This window comes from Mauremys reevesii, linkage group 4, assembly GCF_016161935.1.
Source record: "Mauremys reevesii isolate NIE-2019 linkage group 4, ASM1616193v1, whole genome shotgun sequence".
In the NCBI taxonomy this organism is placed as follows: Eukaryota; Metazoa; Chordata; order Testudines; family Geoemydidae; genus Mauremys; species Mauremys reevesii.
Window position 1 is genome coordinate 65275149 of NC_052626.1, and position 19119 is coordinate 65294267.

General features: G+C 41.0%; 1 protein-coding gene across 10 annotated transcripts in view; it reads right to left on the minus strand.

Moving 5' to 3' along the window:
- The window catches only part of SIPA1L1 (signal induced proliferation associated 1 like 1), a 382714-nt gene that overhangs the window by 235061 nt on the left and 128534 nt on the right, over positions 1 to 19119 (minus strand). For 9 of the 10 annotated variants that reach the window (XM_039534592.1, XM_039534586.1, XM_039534589.1 and 6 more), the window contains one exon: positions 12670 to 12741. The gene's annotated coding sequence lies outside the window, so the exon portion shown is untranslated. Of the gene's footprint in view, positions 1 to 3110; positions 3181 to 12669; positions 12742 to 19119 lie in introns of those variants that run through there. The other variant, XM_039534587.1, reaches the window with a different exon arrangement.

Consider the following 19119-nt stretch of genomic DNA (forward strand, 5'->3'; position numbering starts at 1 on the left):
TCTCTCTCTCTCTCCCCCTTGTGGGTAGTTTTTGGTTTCCTTATTTGCTCTGCAGTAATGCTCCTCGTACCTAGGCTATAAGATCCCTGCCGCGCCCCAAAATCCCAGGGGGGGGGGGTTGCTCATCAATTGGGTTACTACCAGAATAATTATAACATGAAAGTGGGGATAGGGACGTGCTGAACCTGGGACATATGAGGGTGGCAGCTTGGAAGTGCTGCTCGATCCAGCCTGCTGAATCCAAGGGCCTATGATGGTGTCAGCTTGGAAATGCTGCTCAACCCAGCCTACTGAGTCCAGGGACATACAAGAGGTCAGCTTGAGAGTGCCGATTAACCCAGTCCTCTCAAGATGTGGTGTCTGTCTGTGATTCTGGGGCTGGAAGAACCCAGCCTTGGGGAACCTAGGTCCTGCAAGACAGCTCCATTGGGAGGGAACTTGCAGCAGAGAGAAGTAGAGCTCCGTAAGAGGACACAAGTGACACAAACAGTACATTGATAGAATTACAGAAAACCCACCCCTCCAACCCCCAGAAGAGTAACCCTAATAAATTAGCATACCCAAAAGTAACGGGCAAAGCTAGTCACACACCTTAGTACAGCTGAGGGAGTGGGAGAATCTAGAGGAGTTTCCCCACTCCTAGCTTGCTGTCTCTGGCTATAAAATATAAACTCTGGAGACCAAACATGCAGAATAGAACATGATATGCTTAAATTCTATAGCTCCTTCTTGTGTAAGATAAGGAACCTCATTATATAGATCAACTGAGACAACAAGTTAAGTGACTTGCCCAAAGTTCTAGTCAGTCAGTCTATGGCAGAGCCAGCAATGCAACTTGACTCCTGACTCCCAATCAACATTCCTCTTTACACATCAAATAACCCTTTAAAAATCCATCCTGTTAATCACAGAGCAAATGCAGTTTTATGCTTCATTAAAAAAACTTCTCCCAATACCGCATCCCACTTAGCATATGTTACTAAATGTCTTCAGTCACAAAGTGCTCAATTAGCAAAGTACTGGAGAGAGTCCAGCACTGCTACATTTCAAATGGTAATCGAGGCTGTGAATGGTAAAACTATTATACTAAACTTACTTAAATATATCTGTGACAGCGATATACTACCTGAACCACCAGCATCCCTTCCTGTGTGGGATGTGACTAATACATCTGAGGCAAAAACTTGGGTGTACTGAAGTCAATGGTAGTTTTATCATTGACTTCTATGGGGTTAGGATTTAACCCATGGATTTCAGGTGCAGATACAAACTTCTCCATAAGGTTTAATACACAGTGAAGGAGTTGACGCCATGATGACCTGTGCATAACCACAGCCATGGAGATGGACCTGGATGCAGTGTCTACAGCATCTAAAGATGCTTGAAGAGCAGTTCTGGCCAATAAATGGCCCTCAGAGACAATGGACTGGAATTGATCCCTAGTTCCTGTGGCAGATGTTAAATAAAATCCATGAATCTGTTATAATTTGTAAAATTATATTTGGCCATGATGGCGTTGCTGATTAATAGGACTTTCATCCAAAGAGATCCAGTCTTTACTGGCCTTGTCATTCAGGGTAGACTCAGAGAAGTGTTTCCTACTCTGCTCATTTACCACATCCACCACCAGGGAGTTAAGGAGGAGGGTGGGAGAACAAAGAGTCAGAATCTTTAGGGGGAACATAATACTTCTTATCCACCCGTTTACATGTGGGCAGAATAGTGGCACCCCACAGTCTTAGTTCAGTCTAGGAGCGCTTCATTAATGCGAAATGCCATCATGGAAGATGTTGCCGATTGTAGGATATCCAACCATTTGTGTGTGAATCCCTGACCTCTTTGAGCGGAAGTTGAAGACTGTCAGCTACCCTATTTCTGAGATCTCGAAATGGCTGAAAATCATCAGCCATGAATGGTGGCAGAGGCATAATCGCCTCATCTGGAGACCAGGATGAAACAGGTGTTTGAAGGGATGGCCTCTTTATCTGCACTGGATTCCTGCTCCTCAAACATCTTCTGTGGAAGAGACGGCTGTACAACTTTGGCCTCCCTATGACATAGTCCCAATGGTCTGGCAAATTGCTATAGATAGGGAGCCGAGGGGTCACAGTGTGGCTGTTGGGGGACCTATATGGAAGGAGGTGGCATGCAGGGTTGGTTCCATCCTGAATAACAAGCTTGATCTTCTCTGTGACTGTCAGAGAATGAGTATGTTGGGGAACCCTAATCAGAAATACAGGAGACTGACTGGAAGTCTCCATCCTCTCCATCTTGTCCAGTGGAGCAGCATCCACACAAAGAAACATGGAGAGTCCTGTGGTACTGAAGGACAGTGGTCCAGAGATTGTAGTCTCAGTACCTAGAAAAGTTCAATACCCATGAGGAGCGGGGACTCATCTGTTATTGATAGGTCTTGTGTATATCTAAATGCTTGTGGTACCAAGTAGGGAATCAGTGCCAAGACAGTAGCTGAGGAAATGGTCCTTGATACCAAAGGTACTATTGATGGTGGGCATACCAAAGTAGACACCAATGGAGTTTAGCACTGTTCCTCGTTTGGTGCCGAATGCATTAATACTGACTGCTAGGATGAATGCATAAGAACTGATGGCTAGGCTGAGCTGGACAGTGCCAGTCCCAAGCGCCTATGCTTGCCCCCCAGAGGGTACCAAGAACCTATCAAAGCCATGTCTCTCTTTCAAGCTCCAGGACGTTGCGACGCCACCAGTACTGGAGGAGGAGTCTTTCAACTCAACTGTACCAAGTCAAGAGATCAAATCTTTGCAGACCGTAGATCTCACAAGGGACCTGGACATTTTTCGGAACTGGCTCATTAAGATGAGTGTCCATGCTCCTCTTTTTAAAAGTCTTCCTTGAAGCCTCCTAAGCCTTCCCTTTTTTAGGGGAAGCCTGCGTGGAGGTTGAAGGATTTCTGGATCTACCTGGAAACAGATGTCCAGAGTGGGGGTGACAGGACTCCTGAACTGACTCAGAAGCTGGCCAAAGGGAGTGTTTCCTCGTTAACTGTCAGTTAACTCTCACTTTACTTCCTTTCCTAGGATTTCAAGATCAGGCAGAAGTTGCACTCCCTGAAGCACAGACACACTTACCGTGGCCATTGCTCACAGATATAGCCTTCTGGTAGGAGAGACAGCATGCCCATCCAGGAAAACAAGTCTCCTAGAGAGGGGGGGAAAAAACCATTCCTGTCACTACTTACCCAACTAATTTTAACTATACTAACTCTCTTAACCACTGCAGAAAAATACAAAAGCCAAGGCACGCTCAAGGTGGACACACTTAGGGCTCTATCTCAGGCCAAAGTGATTGAGAAAGAAATGAGGGCAGCCTCTGTATAGCCTCAGTTTCTGGCATAAGGAGGCAGAGGTGCATGCCTGGGCCCCTAACAGATAAGGTGTAGTCAGTTTTGAAAGTTTTATTAAAGTTACCGTTAAAGTTACGATTACCCGAGTATACAGAAATTCTATAATGACATATGCAAAAGTTACAAATATAGTTATACTCATATCCTTAACTAGGGTGACCAGAGAGCAAATGTGAAAAATCAGTGTGTGTGTGTGTGTGTGTGTGTGTGTGTGTGTGTGTGTGTGTGTGTGTGTGTGTGTGTGTGTGTGTGTGTGTGTGTGTGTGTGTGTGTGAGTGAGTGAGTGAGTGAGAGAGAGAGAGAGAGAGAGAGAGAGAGAATAGGTGCCTATATAAGAAAAAAACCCAAATATCAGGACTGTCCCTATAAAATAGGGACATCTGGTCACCCTATTCTTAACAATATTCTTAAGGTCTGATGGCTGCCTTGCCAATTGATCATCAGTAGAGAATCACAGAATCTTAGAATCATAGAATATTGGGGTTGGAAGGGACCTCAGGAGGTCATCTAGTCCAACCCCCTGCTCAAAGCAGGACCAATCCCCAACTAAATCATCCCAGCCAGGGCTTCATCAAGCCTGACATTAAAAACCTGTAAAGGAAGGGGATTCCACCACCTCCCTAGGTAACCCATTCCAGTGCTTCACCACCCTCCTAGTGAAAAAGTTTTTCCTAATATCCAACCTAAACCTCCCCCACTACAACTTGAGACCACTACTCCTTGTTCTGTCATCTGGTACCACTGAGAACAGTCTAGATCCATCCTCTTTAGAACTCCCTTTCAGGTAGTTGAAAGCAGCTATCAAATCCCCCTTCATTCTTCCCTTCTGCAGACTAAACAATCCCAGTTCCCTCAGCTTCTCCTCATAAGTCATGTGCTCCAGCCCCCTAATCATTTTTGTTGCCCTCCGCTGGACTCTCCAATTTTTCCACATCCTTCTTGTAGTGTGGGGCCCAAAACTGGACACAGTACTCCAGATGAGGCCTCACCAATTCCGAATAGACGGGAATGATCACATCCCTCGATCTGCTGGCAATGCCCCTACTTATACAACCCAAAATGCCGTTAGCCTTCTTGGCAACAAGGGCACACTCATATCCAGCTTCTCGTCCACTGTAACCCCCAGGGCCTTTTCTGCAGAATTGCTGCCTAGCCATTCGGTCCCTACTCTGTAGTAGTGCATAGGATTTCTTCCATCCTAAGTGCAGCACTTTGCACTTGTCCTTGTTGAACCTCATCAGATTTCTTTTGGCCCAATCTTCTAATCTGTCTAGGTCCCTCTATCCTAGCCCTACCCTCCAGCGTATCTACCACTCCTCCCAGTTTAGTGTCATCTGCAGACTTGCTGAGGATGCAGTCCATCCCATCCTGCAGATCATTAATGAAGATATAGAACAAAACCGGCCCCTTGGGGCACTCAGCTTGATACTGGCTGCCAACTAGTCATGGAGCCATTGATCACGACGCATTGAGCCCAATGATCTAGCCAGCTTTCTATCCACCTTAAAGTCCATACACCCAGCCCATACTTTTTTAACTTGCCGGCAAGAATACTGTGGGAGACTGTATCAAAAGCTTTGCTAAAGTCAAGGAATAACACGTCCACTGCTTTCCCTTCATTCATAGCTCCAGTTATCTCATCACAGAAGGCAATTAGGTTAGTCAGGCATGACTTGCCCTTGGTGAATCCATGCTGACTGTGCCTGACAGGGGCGGCTCCAGGCCCCAGCAAGCCAAGCGTGTGCTTGGGGCAGCATGCCGCGGGGGGGCGCTCTGCCGGTCGCCAGGAGGGCAGCAGGCGGCTCCAGTGGACCTCCCGCAGGTGTGCCTGCGGAGGGTCCGCTGGTCCCATGGCTTCAGTGGAGCATCTGCAGGCATGCCTGCGGGAGGTCCACCGGAGCCACGGGACCGGCGACCAGCAGAGCGCCCCCCGCAGCGTGCCGCCGTGCTTGGGCAGCGAAATGGCTAGAGCCGCCCCTGGTTCCTGATCACTTTCCTCTCCTCTAAGTGAGATGGTTCTAGATGGACTTTTCCATAGGGAGCTCAATTTTCCTAACCTGGACACCCTCTTTTTATAATGTGATTCTGACTATATCTTGTAAGCAAAAAACTACTCTTAGTTTTTCACAACAATATCGATTGATACATCTTTTCCTGTAATCTTGTAGCACAGGGTCATTCTTTGATCACTTAATATGTCAAGTATTTTCTAAGCCTATGGCTTTGTATGGCTAAGCTAAAATCTTACAGGCCTCAGCCTGTAGGCCTTGCATTTCACCTCTACTTAGATACCAAATACATAATTATCCCTTCTAACTACTGATCAATCTTATCTTCTATAATCCTACAAATGAACTCTATTTAGCATACAATGATTATATATGACATAACATGTTAGTTAATCATAACATCACACAATAAATTAATAATAAAGCTAAAATTATTGGCTTCAATCTGTTCTTCCAAGATCAATGCCTTTAGTGGCTTTTATTTCCAAGAGACTTTCATTTCTTTGCTGTTAACTTGAAGGGATACACTCCGCTACACAAAATCCTAGACAACCACATTGCCTGGGAGATAATCCAGATGCACATTTGTCATTAATAAGAGATTCTTCTCCTAGCTTTAAATTACTAGAGTCTATTTTTACATGTGTATAATGGGGGAGAGGGAATTAAAAAAAACTCTCAAAGCTTAAAGCTCTTGTTCTTTAATAAAATCCAACTAGCACCTCCTTTCTTAAGCTCCCAAGGTTGATCTTAACACTGTTTTATTACTACAGACCCTGGAAAGACTTTTTTAGACACTGTTTCTGTACAAGGCTCATTGCTATTTTACAGAGACATTTCTTTTTCTCATTTGCACCATATGCAAAAAAGAGAGGTTCAAAATAAATGCAAATATCCTTATGTAAGTAGAATGCCAGCCATAATACTGTATATGAAATGATTTTTCCCCACTTCGATTCACTTTCTAGGAATGAAAAATAATGTACTCTCCTTACTGCCCCACTTTTTAAATGAAAAGATGATTCATTCTGGATTGGTACGTAGTTTAGTTTTTAAATACAGCATATAAATTAGGCATTATTATTTAGTTCCACCTGCAAGAAGGGCAAGGTATAATACCATGAACACTGGGAATTTTCATACGTGTCTCTAGCTTTACAACATACTGTAAAATTTTGTCATTTATGAGTGTCAAGCAAACTTACAAAAGGCAAACATCATCCTCCCATTCTTTTCTCCGGATATGAATCTATATACATTTACAACAAAAGTATACAATATAGGTCCAGTTTAAATATTTACTAAGCTGCTGACAGATTTTTACCTCTGTAGTTGCTGACTGATCTGTAATACAAAAATTCCATAAAACAACTTACTTTCCCACTCTTTCTAGAATGGGTACATTTTAGTTAAGGACTTAGGTGGAATGCACTAATTTGGATTTGAATCATCACATGTGAATGTGAATTTGCAGTCTCTCCTAAATTCCTAGTGAACATCCACTCACATCATAAAACTGTAAAACAGTACATGACATTTGCTAGTCTGTTCAAGAATGGATTAGAATATCATGGATGTGCCAGTGATAACTGCACTGGCACAGCAGTATTGGGAAAAGTGAGAGTTTTCACAACAACTGCCAACATTATAGTATATCACATTCTAACTAGAGTTAATCAGACTCCTGTCCACGAGCGCTACATTCACCAGATTGCCAATTTTCAACATAACAAAACATACAAAACATTTTTCAGAAACATCCATTTCCTGTAGAGAGATTCTTCACTGATAACAAAAAACATTGATTGAAAGCATCAGTGAAAATGAAACATAAGAGTAAAGCTTCTACAGATTTCAAAATAAAATCTGTAACATATAGTTTAATTCAACACTATGAAACTTCCCCGCTAGCATCATCAGTAATACGATCTCCATCTCTCAGAATTACTTAAAGTGCTTCAGGAGAGTCTCTTAATTTTATGCACAACAACTCTGCCTCCAGAATTCATTCCAATTGAAGAGATTAAAAGGCAGAGAGCTAGCTCTCCAACTGCATGCCACAGCTCCCCACAAAAAATAAACAGCATTTAAAAAAAAAACAATGCAACATTTCTTCAATCATATCCTTCTTACAAACTAAGAAAAAGAACTTAAAAGACTATGTCCAACAGTGCCATCTGATAACTCCTGCCACATTAGAGAGTATTTCAGTAAAAATGTTTTTATCCCATACAACTTCCTACTCAGATAATAGAGTGTAAGCTCTATTATGGGAACCTCAGAGGTTCCTATGAACTCTGAGGCAAACAATTCATCTATGGGAGAAGGTAAGTTCATTTTTAAATCAATAGCCAAAGGTTTTTCATATTCTTATATTGAAATTATAAAGCTTAATTATTTAAAACAGCTTTAGAAAAAGGCTAAATATTAAACTAGTGAGACATCTTTCTGCTCAGTAGACAGACTGGCAGTTCCAGAGTTGATTGTAGATAGCAGAAGTAACCTTCATTAACTGATTTGAGGATGGGGAGGAAGAGGAAGGAGTGACGGTATGAGGGTGCAGAGCTGATCAGGGACTGAAATAGTTTAGCAGGGGTCTCAAAATCTCAGACCGTGGGCCATCTGCGGCACAAGAACCTCCCCACTGTGGCCCGCGGAGGAGAGACACATGCTGCCGGCTCTGTCTCCTGCAGGCGCCGCCGCGCCCCCCCCCCCCAGCTCCCATTGGCTGGGGGAGAGGGACAGAGATACCCTCACTACTCGCTGGGCAGAGTCAGCCATGGAGGCAGCGTCACTTTTTTCCACAATGAATAAAAACAAGTCAAAATACCGAACACAACTATCTGATGCACACCTTGCTGCGATCTTGAATGTTTCAACTACTCAGTCACTGAGGCTAAACATCAACAAACTGACAGAACTGAAGTGTTGCCAGGTGTCTGGCAAACACTAAAAACTCTCTGGCAGGTGAAGAATTGTATAAAGTTGTAGAATAGTTTTATTATTTCTAAGAAATTCTAAATAAAAAATACGATATAAATGTTTTATTTTCTGAACACCATCTCCAGTGACATTATTGGCCTGCTGGAAGGATCTGAGAACTGGCACTGGCCCCAAGGTAAATTGAGTTTGAGACCCTTGGTTTACAGTGTGAGGACAGCAGAAAGTGATTTAATGGAGAAAGTAAGAGAGAGGGAAAGTACAATAAAAGAAACGAAAAAAGGTGAAGCTTTGGGAGCATGGCAACACAGGTATTTTCAGCTGTGCAGGTAGGTGTGGGGGAGATTTTTTGAGGCCTGGTCATGGTAGAGGGCTACAGAATCTTGCAAAATCTTACATACCATACTGAGCTGCAATTATGAAGCACCCACTACAGCAGACTAAACTGCTCACTGAAAAATGTCTAGCCAAGATAAGCAGCCACATTATCGATGCTACATAGTGTCTTTCTAAACAGCTTGCAAAGGTCCACATTTAAGATTTTCTTGACACTAAAGAGAAGGAGCTAGGCAATATTTGGATTCCATTTAAGTATATATAACAATTATAAAATTTCTGTTCTAGCTGAAAGGCAACACTCGTGGTTTCAATCCAAGAGAAAATGTGTCCAAGTTGTCCAAAGATTTAATCTGGCATTTAGTACAGGTTTTAGATTCCTATACAGATGGTTGTGAAACTCAAGTCATTTTTCATATCCGAGCCATTTCATTGAAAGCTGAAGCTAAGCTGTAGGTCCATTGCTAGCTTCACTGCTGAAAAAAGGACAACTGCTTTTGAGACAAAGGCAGTGCAGCAGCTGGGCTCCCCAGGTGCTCAGCCTGACCCCCAGCTTCATTTCCATTAACACAAAAGTATTCAATGACCAGCTGCTTGGGCTGAGCTCTCTTCTCCCAGGCCCTCTTCAATTTCTTACACCTTCCCAGATTTCTCCCTATTTCCCTTTTATTCCCAAGAGTCGCTTTAAGCAGCAGCAAGGTCGGCAAAGAATGAGCACCCCACCTCACCTGGTGTGTAAGGAGTGATACAAAACCTTTGATCTTAAAGCAAAGCCAGCTAGGTTAAAAAACAGGAAGGCGCTCAGTCCCCAGCCAACTGTGTGGTTCATCATTTTGCCTGACTATTGGTCCATCCATGGAAAAAAGCATCCAATGTAGTGCTTGTTCCTCCTCTGCAAAGGGACTATGGGCAGGTCTCAGCTATCTTCCTTCTACCACCCACTCCCCTGTGGAATTGTCTCCTCTTACTGGAAATTTCATTGTCGAAGGCACTAGGGAGCTGCATCAGTATCAGTGTGCACATGCACATGCTGCTGTGTCCAGAGAACTTGTGTGCGTGCATGAATCTCATGGGAGGAGGAAAGAAGGCAATGCACACACAAGTGAGCCTAAGGGGCTTTGCCCAGCATATGTTGTGGTTGAGCTCTATGAATCTTAGGTGATGGATGTTTCTGGGCAGTGAGGGATAATGCTCGTAAGAAGTCAGTGGAGAAACAGGAGAAAGTGATTCATAAATAAAATAAATTAGAAATGTAAGAGAAGTTGGGGACAAGGCTGGGGATGAGAAGGAAGAGAATAAAAGGTGGGAGAAACTGACATAAGTGGACAGAAGAGATGAAAAAAGCAGATTTTGAAGGGAATAAAGGGTGATTGTGTTCACCTACTTCTAAGAGTATTTTCATAAAGGAAAAAAATGAGGAGAGAGAGAAAAGGACTGAGAAGGAGAAATTAGACTAAAGACAAACAGACACTGAAAAAAAGACTTAGGGAAAAATATGATGTCCTGGAAAGGAAAAAAGAGTAAAGGAACAGGTGAGCAGTGAAGGAAATAGAAGGAAGAACAAAAGCAAAGGAGACTGAATAATTTTAATAAAATTATCAAAACATTACAATTAAAGCCTAATACATGTTTAATTTTTATATATAAATAATAGGTATGATTCTGCACTACCTCCTTGCATTTTGTGCAATTATTTATACCTGTGTAAAGGAGGATAAAGTGCTGCTAAATCAGAATAGTAGCAATTTGCACCAACTTTGTATACATGTAAATAATTATGCAAAGGTGAAAGGCAATGAAGAATCAATCCCAAATATACAGTATATTGAGCCGTTCAAATTTGACCATAACGCCCCTCAATTTACCAATATGTAACAGTTTGTTGTATGCCGCTCAGAAACTGTTGCTGAGGATGCATCTGCTTACTGGTAAACTAGTGGGTTGTCCCCGTCCTCCCTTTTCCATCCACTATTCCAATTCTCAGTTTCCTTCTTCATTCATTCCCTCCACTCTACATTTCCATACCATAGTCTCTCACACATCCAATCACCCTCTCATATACCGGTACTCCTCCCCCACATTCATTCATTTTCAGTACTGAAAAATGGTGCTTGAGTATCGCTCTCTAAAGCCAATGAAGGGAAAAAAACAACCTGCCTGTATGACAAAGTTTGATTACAACCACCTAGAGAGACATGCTGAATGGGAGCTCCTTGCACCACCTCGTACATACATAACAGATAATGATGTGTGCACATCCACATCACACAAACCCTTTTTACATATACAAAGCCTTATTATGTAGGCAACTTTATGCACCCTTTGTAGAATATTTAGACAAACTTTTAAAAAAAAAAAAACTTAGGGCTCCTTATTTTAGTTTTAAAAACTCAGAGGAAATGTATGTGAAAATGTAGCTATTACAGTTAAAGATAAAAAATTTTAAAAAATTATACAAAAATACATAAGAATATTACCATTAAAAAGTGCAAAGCCGACGAAAGAATGGAAATAATCAATTCATGACAAGTTACATGTTTAAGATATTAACTGAATGCAAGAACTATAAGCGTAAAATATTGACATTTTAGTAACTCGAAATATGAAAAGTATAGACAATGACATTGTTAAAAGGAGGAAATTCCCCTTACAAATTCTAAAAATGTTAACTCAAACCCCACAAAGCATAACTCACAACACAGACATTATGATGTGTGTACATTTTTTATATTTCTATAGATAATGTATAATTAGTACCTTATGTTGATGGTAAACTCATACATTATTTCATGATGGCTATCACACTGAGATCTATGTATTTCATCAGTGCCTACTAGGGTTATGAGAGGTAGTCTTATAATATTTATAAGCTGTGACTACAATTAGACTGAAACAAGCTCATTTTCACTTGTAACCAGAGAAAAAATGTGAACTCTGATCTTCAGAAGTGAAAGTCCTAGTGCATTAACTCAAAGTTATCTGTTAGCTTTCTTGAGCATATTTAGATATATGTGAGCTTCCAGTGTGTAGCAAGTATCAGAGGGGTAGCCGTGTTAGTCTGGATCTGTAAAACGCGACAAAGAGTCCTGTGGCACCTTATAGACTAACAGAAGTATTGGAGCATAAGCTTTCGAGGGTGAATGCCCACTTCGTCAGATGCAGTGTGTAGCTGTGATTACATGGTCTAATGCAATTCTCTGATGAATTAACAGGGAAATATAGAATAGGAACAGGAAGATTATATTACCTCTATATTTGGCACTGGTGTGACCAGTTCTGGTTTCCACAGTTCAAGAAGGAGGTTCAAAATTAGTCAGGTTTCACAGAAGAGTCAAAAGGGAGAGCTCAGCGGTTTGAGCATTGGTCTGCTAAAACCAGGGTTGTGAGTTCAATCCTTAAGGGGGTCACTTAGGGATCTGGGGCAAAATCAATACTTGGTCCTGCTAGTGAAGGCAGGGGGCTTGACTCAATGACCATGGCCCTTCGAGCTCTATGAGATAGGTATATCTCCATATATATATTTTTGTATTAATAATTAAAAGCTTGGAAGCTGGTTTCCACAGCTGGTTTCCTTGTAGGGAAAGGCTCAATCTGTTTAGCTTATCAACGAGAAGATTAAGGGGTGATTTGATCAGTGTCTATAAGTACCTACATGGGGAACAGAAATTGGATAACAGAGGGCTCTTCAGTCTAGCAGACAAGTGTGTAACAAAATCCAGTGGCTGGAAGTTGAAGCTAAACAAATTCAGACTAAAAATAAAGCACATACTTTTGACAGTGAGGGTCATTAACCTTTGAAACAACTTATCATGGGTTATGGTGGATTCTCCAAAATTTTAAATCAACATTGGATGTTTTCCCAAGACATATAACTCTAGTTCCACCACCTCTATTGGACTTGAAGCAGAAATTAATTCAGGCAAGGTTTATGGCCTGTGCTATGCAGGAAGTCAGAACTGATAAACACAGTAGTCCCTTCTGGCCTTAAAATTAACTTACCTTTTCTTACTTTACAGATCCTGGTTTCTGCTCTGTCCCTCATGAACTCAACAATAAATGCTCACTAGAAACCTGCAAAATCAAAAGTAATTTATTTTAGTGTTTTTAAACTGCAATAATAGGTGCTACCATTGTTGCAGTATAACATGTATTAATTGGCTCTAAGAAAAATTGTAGCATGCTGAAACATAGCATTTTCAGGATTTCTGATACTTTGTCAGCCAACCTCCCCAAATTTTAAAAATATATAATTGTTAAACAACAACAAAAATCACATGCATACTAATCAACATGTGTTTGCATTATACTTAAGTGTTCTAGCAATCACAGTATATACTATGAATGTATATTAAAAAATTACGGCTAAGCAAAATGTATGTATTTGTTTATTTTGATTTCTACATTACACTTACCCATACCTTCTTGGACTTGTGGAAAATTTTAAAACACAAACTAAATCTAGAACACGTCATACAGATATTTAAAATAACGCTCCAATTCCAGACCAAACATGCTGAATCAAATATACTGAGACTGCAGTAGTCTCAGATTATCAAATGCCTTAAATCATCAATTCTCAAATTATAATATATGGACCATGTCCACAGAGTGCCTGCTTATATCAGTGGAGAGCTGGTTGGTCACACAATGCTGGCTTCCCTTGTTGTTTCTAACTGCTAAATTACATTTTTAGCTTCTTCTAATGCATTATATGCTTTCCTAATATTAATTATCCATTTAATCAATGGCTGTAGTTGACACAGGAATATTCTAAGATGTAGATGACGGGGAGGTGGACCATGCCACTGGAAATGATGGGAGGTGTCCAAAAGACACTTTTTATTAAGATGAACTGCACAATTAAAAAAAAAAAATCTGAGAACACACTATGTAATATATTTTCTCTCTCTCTCTCACACACACACACACACACACACACACACACACACACACACTCCTCTTTTCAAGTCTACCCTAGGAACTTGTAGACTCTAACTGTAGGATCTACCTCTAACTTTCTTTGGGCCTCTCAATGGAGGCTTGATTTAAAATGGGTGTACATTCTACCATTTTAAAGAGCAGAGGACTCAAACTCCACAGGCGACGTGACCTTGATGTACTTGGCTGAAAACCTTCCAGACCAAATGTAACAAATACCGTATTGTCTTCCCAAATCTGCAGACAGCCTGAAACAATGGCTCAGAGGCATGAACTCTGCCTCACACTGTATTAATCCCACTAGAATGTTAACTCTAATGCATGAAGGTGGCACTTTAAACTAACCAGCTATTTCACTGCTGTATGCAATGGTGGTGTTGCTGTGTTGGTCCCAGGATATTAGAGAGAGACAAGATGGGTGAGTTATCTTTTTTGGGACCAACTTCTGTTGGTAAGAAAGACAAGCTTTCAAACTCGTCTCTCTCACCAACAGAAGATGGTCCAATAAAAGATATTACCTCACCCATCTTTGTCTCTCTGTTTCATTGCTGATCATTTTAGCAGATGAGATAAAGGGATGGGAGTCGCTGAAGGAAAGAAAATTCAGAGGGAAAAAAGAAATAGATACAAAGACAGAAGAGGGAGAGAAACAAAGGAGATGAAGAAAGAAATGACAAGAGTCAGAAACAACAAGAGGAGCCTATTTTCTCACAGAAAGCAACAATAAAGAAATGAAACTAAAAGTTTAGTTACTACTCACTGCCATATTCTATCTACTCTTGATCTTGAAGCAAAGCTCCCATTGAAGATTGTGGAAGAGCTATTGTGAATTGAGGGGCTATGCCTTTCACTGAAGTGAGGAAAGGTTCTGTTAGGTAGGAGACAATGGGGAAAGGCTCCAGCAGCAGGGAGCTGCCAGAACCTTTCCTTGCTGACGAAACCTTGCCAGAGTCTTTCACTGCAATGAGGAGGCTCCAGCAGCAGGGAAGCAGACTGATACTACACTAAAAAAAGCAGTATAGATGTCAGAGGCACTGCTTGGGTCTGTAATGAGCCGTATTGGGTATATACCCTAGGATTCAGACTTGTAGGGCACTCTACTCGCCAAAGCCATGCCTCATCATGTACACTTCTATTTATATCCATGCTAGCTGGGCATGCAGTGTCTGTACTCTGCACACAAGTATAGATGTATATTACAATATGTACATCTGAGAAACATCAGTTATACAAAAAAAATCTTTACTAGATGGCTTCCACAACTTCTCAAACATTTTTGCATTTATTGTATTTTTCATTTCAGTGAGGACTGGAATAATCTATTGCAGGACCCATTATCACTGAACTCATTCAAAAAACAGTATGTCTCCAGGAAGCAACACAATCCAGAAATATGCTATGTAACAGAAGTATTGACTAATCAACAATACCTAGACAAGATGCAAAATCCTCAAAAGTAGATCCTAACACTATATAATCACTGTAATCAGGGATATGATTTTACTGTACTTTTACAGTTTGTGCAGTACCTGGCATAATAGGGCTTTGATTCTTGACTGGGACATCTAGGTACCACAGTAATACGAATTATAACTACTAATACTGCTAGCTACAATAACTACAGAAACCAATATTTATGCCCTACGTTAATCATACAAATTAGTTAAAGGGACAGCTGACACACACAAGAAGAATCTATTAGATTCTAGATTTAATCATTACACAGCTTCAGCTAGGTATGCGCTACATTTATAAATCCCAAATTTTGATATAAATAAAATCATTAAATGCAGGCTGTTGTACTGTGTTTTTTCAATCCTTATTTTTCACATAGTCTGTAATGGTTATGAAAAATGGTTACTTAGCTTACAGTAACTGTGGTTCTTCAATGATTGTCTACATGGACCCAACTTCTGGTGAGTAGCAAGGAGTGACCTCATAATCAGGAGTTTGGTGCTAGGGGTTCTATTTAAACAAGCATTGCAGAACAGCTCTGTCAAAGCAGACATCAGAGCTTGAAACCTCAACTAATGAACACTTCTGGGTGAAAGTGTGGACTGAGCTCCACATGGTTATCTTGCAAATTTCTGAAATAGGGATACTTCTTAAGAGAAGTTGCAGATGCTACTTGAACTCTGGTGGAATGGGTTTTAACATTCATAGGTTGGATTTAACCTAGCTGTCTCATAAAAGGCTCTAATACGGCTGGATACCCATACAATCTTAGTGCATATGGCTTGAACCATAACCCTACCTGCAAACCTCCTGCAGGTTCCTGTTCTGTCCAGGTAGTATGAAAGAGGCTTGAATACATCCAGGACATGTAGTTTAGCTTCCCCTGGGTTTGAGTTGGGTTTGGGGTAAAAAAAATCATGAGGTGAATCAATTGATTTAAATGAAAATCAGAGACAACTTTAGGCCAGAATTTGGAATGAGTATTAAGAGTCAGCTCGCCTTTTTTGAATACCAAATAAAATGGGCCAGTCAGAAGGGCCTGAATTTTCCCTACCCTCTGAGCTGATGTTATGACTACTAAAAACCCCAGATAGGTGGTAAAATGAACAGATTGCGAAGGACTCGCAAAGGAGGCACATTACGTCAGCTTCCTTAATCCATGCACTGAACAATTCAGAACCTTTGAACAGGAGACTCTTGATGGTTGTTTGGACCTCCCTGGATATTCCAGAAGATTACTGCCATGAAGCCATGCGCACAACAACAGAAGTGGTCACTGAATGTGCCACCACAGCAGGGTTATCTAGATCAGGTTGCAGAGATGTTCAGGCCACTAATTGCCCCTCAAACACTTGGTATTTTAGCTCTTCTCTTTATTCTTGTGGAAGCTTCTCTGAATTGTGACATCTTGTCCCAGTTCAGATAGTCGTATTTTGACAGCAGAGCCTGAAAATCGGACATACACCTCTAGAGACTAGCTGAGGAGTACACTTTCCTGTCAAATCAAGCTTCTTAAGGGTCCTTCTCTATTGGTGTCATCTTTTGAGACCCTTATTCCTTTCATCTTTCATGTGGTCCAGGACTAGGTGGGTGATAAAGCACTCAATTCCATGCTGCTTTCTAGGAAGTGGGTGCCACTGATGCTGGGATATGCCACAAGAACTGGGCTGTGAACTGCCTTTTGGTCAAGCCACATGACCAGATACAGAGGCATGATGGGTCTTCTATCTCATCTTATGAGTAGGAGTCTACTTAAATCGTGGAGAAATATACATTGTTTGTGGGTTGATCATGGAATAAAGAGCAAATTTCATACAGTATATATACACACAAGTATTGCACTGTACTACTGTTACATTTGTACATTGCCCTAGATAAGGAAGTATGCACAGTACTTTTGTATACTTTTACCCTAGATATAATATAGAGTAAAAGTACACAAAAAAACAGAATTCACGATCCGTGATGCATTTTTCACAGCCATGAATCTGGTAGGGCCCTACTTCTGAGGCAGCAGAGTGGGCAACCTTTAGTTAAATGCAATATGCATTTCATGAAATTAAATCCCTTAGCCCTACCACAACTACTGTAATATTTTTTTACAACTATCTTGGCAGTTCAAAAGGATGAATCTAAGTAATTCATCTCTTCTATAGATGAATCATTGCTCACATTTCTATGGAGAAATGAAGGTGCAGCTGTCTTCCTAAATTAGGAAATGTAGCATCTCATAATTCCACATATATGCCTCCCTCCCATGGAATAGACTACTGCTCTTCCAAGCAGCTGCAGTCTCTTCAGGCAACCCAGATGGCCCTTCCTCCATATCAATGATTCTACTAGGCTTCAATCTCCAAACACGAATAGAGAAAAGGTAAAAAAAAAAAAAAAAAAAAGGCCTTAACACATCCTTCCCCACAAAAAAAATCACTTTTTTTAAACCCAAGTTTAACCATTTACTGCCTTTTATGAAGTAACTGTCAGTGGGAAAATGAATTGCAGTTTGAGATTTTTAAGTTTTGGTGTGATTATATGAACAAGAGATTGTGCTGAATCTGACAAGACGGTGAGATAATTACAGAGGTGATGAAGGCTTGGCACCCAAATAGCCTTAGGTGTTTAATTAGGTGCACATGGTATTCTGAACATAAGCAAAAAGCAGCTTTTCTGAGACACTTTCTAAATAAGAAAAATTACTTGCCAATGCATGTATGCTTTACTTCAAAAGATTAACATCCTAAATTATAGCTTGCCTACTCATTTTTTAAAAAGAGGCTTCCAACTAGTCTCTGCCTAAAGGAACATAGTTTGTCAATACCCTAGAACAATTCAAAGAAATCAAATTTGGTCATAAGTACAATTTCAGTAAACAGATATGTCCACAAACTGAGATCAAAAATAAAGGAGAGAAATATGCTGTCCTCAGACTGCAAGCTAAACTCTGACTAATAAACAAGATTTGCACACACAGTGAAAGCAGTGCATAACCTTGAATAAGCAGTCCAGTGGTGTAAACATGAAAATGTGCTTTGTCACTTAGAAAACTACAGTTTAAGTCTCAGGCATTGAAATCACTTCATCCTTTCAATAAATACAAACGTTACCTGAGAGAAAGCTAAATTATATAGTTTTCAAGAAGTTGGGAAAAGCCCTGTCCTTATCTGCCACTGGTAAATACAATGATTGGCTAAGAGCACACCTTCCTCTCCACCTAAGAGGGTCCGGACTCAGTGAGTATGTCAGGTCCCCCCCCATACTTAGTCCAAGAGTGCTGGAACAGGCCATGCCCCCCCTCTCACACACTTTTAAAAGTGGGAGGGTTATGCCCTCTCACTTTTTACTGACCGTAAGGGCAAGTGATATGGGGAAGGCGATGGAGAGGAGTGAGCAAGGCACAGGGTTGGGGTGGGGCCACAGGGAAGGACAGAGCTGAGGAGAAGGAGCCACTGTTCCGGCGCCGGTGGACCTCCTCCCCATACTTTTAGGGACCCTCTGCTGCTCCTGACTTAGTCTTGTATTTTGCGTAGGGCCCATGGAATGTACCAAGCACTGCCCCAAGGTATGATGGGAGGGAGATGGGATGACAGTTGCCAGTGACTTGATCACTTCTCTGTAACTTTATGTCAGCTACCCACCAGAAAGAAGTCAGAGTAGTATCTGACTGAAAGACAAGAGCCAGAACGGACAGTGTCCAGTAAAGAAGGGAATCCTCACGAGAAACAACTCTCAAAAGCCTATCAACACTCCCTAAAACCAAAAGAACAAGAAATATCTCAGCTCTTCCAATGCAAGAAAGCCATGAGAGGGCAGGTTTTTCTGGCTTCATGAACCATAAAGTAAATCAACTCTCAAAGGATAGGTAACCTAAAACAAAGTTTGCTATCCATTCCCCAGACAATGTTGTTAGCAAAACTGTATTGCAATGCTGAAGAAAAAAGTTTTAATTTTAGCTATTTTCACCTATTAATAGCTTTACTTTTAAAAAAATGAATATTTGTAATTGATTAGGGAAGTTGACTTTAAAAAAAAAGAATAGCTCCCTAAAGTTGGCAAAGC